The sequence below is a fragment of the Ursus maritimus genome (genome assembly GCF_017311325.1).
Source record: "Ursus maritimus isolate PB19 chromosome X unlocalized genomic scaffold, ASM1731132v1 scaffold_X1, whole genome shotgun sequence".
Lineage (NCBI taxonomy): Eukaryota > Metazoa > Chordata > Mammalia > Carnivora > Ursidae > Ursus > Ursus maritimus.
Window position 1 is genome coordinate 25457772 of NW_024423319.1, and position 4098 is coordinate 25461869.

At 36.6% G+C, this 4098-nt stretch overlaps 1 pseudogene; it reads left to right on the forward strand.

The window, feature by feature from the left end:
- Positions 1–1593, forward strand: LOC103680230 (annotated as a pseudogene).
- Positions 1594–4098: the final 2505 nt, after the last annotated feature.

The following is a 4098-nucleotide window of genomic DNA, read 5'->3' on the forward strand; positions in this document are numbered from 1 at the left end:
ATGGGAAAAGAAAAGACTCTTATCAACATTGTCATCATTGGACATGTAGTTTTAAGCAAGTCTATCACTACTGGTCATGTGACCTACAAATATGGTAGGATTGACAAAAGGACTATTCTAAAATTTGAGGAGGCTGCTAAGATGGGAAAGGGCTGCTTCAAGTATGCCTGGGTCTTGAATAAACTGGAAGTTGAATGTGAACATGGTATCACCATTGATGCCTCCCCGTGGAAATTTGAAAACAGCAAGTATTATGTGACCATCATTGGTGCCTCAGGACACAGAGACCTTATCAAAAACATGATTACAGGGGCGCCTGGGTGGCACAGCGGTTAAGCGTCTGCCTTCGGCTCAGGGCGTGATCCCGGCGTTCTGGGATCGAGCCCCACATCAGGCTCCTCTGCTAGGAGCCTGCTTCTTCCTCTCCCACTCCCCCTGCTTGTGTTCCCTCTCTTGCTGGCTGTCTCTCTCTCTGTCAAATAAATAAATAAAAATCTAAAAAAAAAAACATGATTACAGCACATCTCAGGCTGATTGTGATGTCTTATTGTTGCTGCTGGTATTGTGAATTTGAAGCAGGTATCTCAAAGAATGGGAAGACCCATGAACATGCCCTTTTCACTTACACCCTGGGTGTGAAACAATTAATTATTGGTGTTAACAGAATGAATTCCACTGAGCCACCCTATAACTAGAAGAGATATAAGGAAATTGTTAAGGAGGTCAGCACCTACATTAAGAAAATTGGCTACAACCCTGACACAGTAGCATCTGTGCCAATTTCTGGTTGTAATGGTGACAACATGATAGAGACAAATACTAACATGCTTTTTTGTTTGAGGGATGGAAATTCACCCATAAAGATGGCAATGCCTGTGGAACCATGCTGCTTGAAGCCCTGAATTGCATTCTTCCATCAACTCATCCAACTGACAAGCCCTTGTGTCTCCCCCTCCAGGACATCTACAAAATTGGTGGTATTGGTATTGTCCCTGTGGGTTGAGCGGAGACTGGTGTTCTTAAACCCAGCATGGTGGTCACCTTTGCTCCAGTCAATGTTACAACTGAACTCAAGTGTGTCGAAATGCACCATGAAGCTTGAATAAGACTATTCCTGGGGATAATGTGTGCTTCAACGTCAAGAACCTATCTGTCAAAGATGTTCATCATGGTAATGCGGCTGGTGACAGCAAAAATAACCCACCAATGTAAGCATCTGGCTTCACAGCTCAGGTGATTATCCTGAACCATCCAGACCAAATCAGTGCTGGATACGTACCTGTGCTGGATTGTCACACAGCTCACGTTGCTTGCAAGTTTGAAGAGATGAAGGAGAAGATTGATCATCGTTCTGGAAAAAAGCTGGAAGATGGCCCCATGTTCTTGAAATCTGGTAATGCTGCCATCATTGATATGGTTCCTGGCAAGTCTATGTGTGTTGAGAGCTTCTCTGACTATTCTCCTCTGGGCCATTTTGCTGCTTGTGATATGAGACAGATGGTTGTTGTGGGTGTTATCAAAGCAGTGGACAAGAAGGCAGCTGGAACTGGCAAGGTCACCAAGCCTGCCCAGAAAGCTCAGAAGGCTAAATGAATATTAATCCCAATACCTGCCACCGCAGTCTTAATCGGTGGTGGAAGAATGGTCTCAGAATTGTTTGTGTCAATTGGTCATTAAATTTAATAGTAAAAGACTGGTTAATGAGCATAATGCATTATAAAACCTTCAAAAGGAAAGGAGAATGTTTGTGGACCATTTGTTTTGTGTATGTGTGTTTGGCAGTTTTAAGTTATTGGTTTTTAAAATCAGTATGGAAACAACTTGGCCAAAAATCTGTCACAGAATTTTGAGACCCATTAAAACAAACGTTTAATGAGAAAAATAAAATAAAATAAAATAAAATAAAATAAAATAAAATAAAATAAAACATGTTTTTCATACTATCTTCAGAGAACATAACCATGGAAATTTACATTTAAAGTGACATAAGAAACAGACCAAATGTGCCAAAATTATATTACTCAGTTTACTGTGGCACTACAAATGTTTATTTTTTTACTTAAACTTAAGGTTCATATTTAAAATACATATAATACAGTCTATACTGTCCAATATGGTAACCACAAGTCACATGTCCTTTATATTTATATTTAAACTAATCAAAATGAATAAAATTTAAAATTTAAGTTCTCCATCATAATAGCTGCTCAGTAGCCACATACTCATCATTACAAAAAATGTTGTCAATTCTGATATGTATAATATAGGTAGTGATATGAGAAATATATGTATCTTGAAAATATTAAAGGATTTTGAGAGAATTTATAGTTTTCCCACTTGTAGACCACTTGACTTTCAGAGGAAAGGCACTTCTAAATTCTGAACAGTTCTGTATGATTATGCAACACCTCCATCAATCATTCTAATTAGAACCAGGAAATATTAAATTAAGACTTTTCTACTTCATGCACTTTTGAAAATAGCTTTCCTAATTTCATTGACCAGCTATCCACCAAACTGATGACAAGGCTGAAGAGTACAAAGAGAAGATTATTATATGTAATTTTACTGATTGCTCCCATTATAATAATTATATTATACTTAGTTTTAACTTTATTTAAAAACTTAGGGGTAAGGATGGTGTATCAGTCAGGATTCTCCAGGAAAACTGAATAGGGGAAAATACATATATATCATATAAAAATATATGATTTATTTCTAACGAATTGGTTTTTACAATTGTAGGAACTGGCAAGTATGAAAGCCGTCAGGCAGGCCAGCTGATTAGAAACTCAGGTGAGAGTTAATTCTGCAATCTTGAGGCAGAATTTCTTTTTCTCCAGGAAACCTGTTTTTGCTCTTAAGGTCTTAAACTGATTGGATGAGATCTATATTATCAAGGGTAATCTCCTTTACTTAAAGTCAACTGATTATAGCTATTAACCACATAGGAAAAATACCTTCACAGCAAAACCTAGATTAGTGTTTGATTAAATAACTGGGCCTAGCCAAACCAACACAAAATTAACCATCACAGATGGTAATGAGATCATCTAAATGGGACTGGGATGAGAGGGAGGTCTCTTCTCATGGCCAGAATGTGCTCAGGCTCCTGTAAGAATTCCTATTTACCACTTCAAACATGGGTGGAATACTAAACAACCCCTGTTATGATAATAATCTAGACAAGAGGTTCCTCATCAATGTGATTAAATGGATAAATTTCAAGGATCTCCCTTCTTTGTGCTGGTGAATTGGTGAATTATCAGCAGTTTTGTGCCTTTATCCTGAGGACTGTTTCCAGAAGAGCATGAGGTTTTATTTTTCCTTTGTCAAAATCAGTAAAAATATCACTACGCACTTGTGTAGTGTAGTGACACACCTCTCTTCTTCTTCCAACTTGATACTTTATCCTACATCATTTACCTTCTTTTTCTCAATCTCCTTCATTTTTCTCTATTGTTCTAACCTCGGTTTATTTCAAGAATTTAAATACAGATCTAATTGATGAATAAAAAATTTAAATACTGTCTTCAAAATAAATATTTTTGTATTAGAGATTATAATTTTGGATACTTGAAACTATTTCAAATGAAGATAAAATCATATATTATTATAACAATTCATGCTGTATATGCCCTAAACTCAGGGTTTAAGAGTATTTCTATATTTCTTGCTGAGATTCATTTAATATTTACTTGCAGTTTTAGAATAAAGCAGGAGAGAAGAATATGAAGATTCTTGCATATTTTAATTTCAAAACAAACATGTATGACATTTCCCCCAAAAGGTTTCTTGCATATATGCCTCTAAACTCAAATGTGAGAATGTTAAAGAATGTACTTTGTGATAAGATCCTGCAGTAACATGGAAAATCATATCCACAGGACTCTAGGTGATATGCTTAGAAAAATCCAAAAAAGAATGTTCAAATTTACAACTTGGAACAGCTATTGCATTATAAGATAAAAGATGGATAGTGAATAAATACAAGGTTGTAATCATTCACTGAGAAGGCCCTTGCTGACATCATAAAACATGGAGGCACAGCTTGAATAGCTTTTGTATGTTGGGAGACCCCCAAGAGTGATTTGCAGT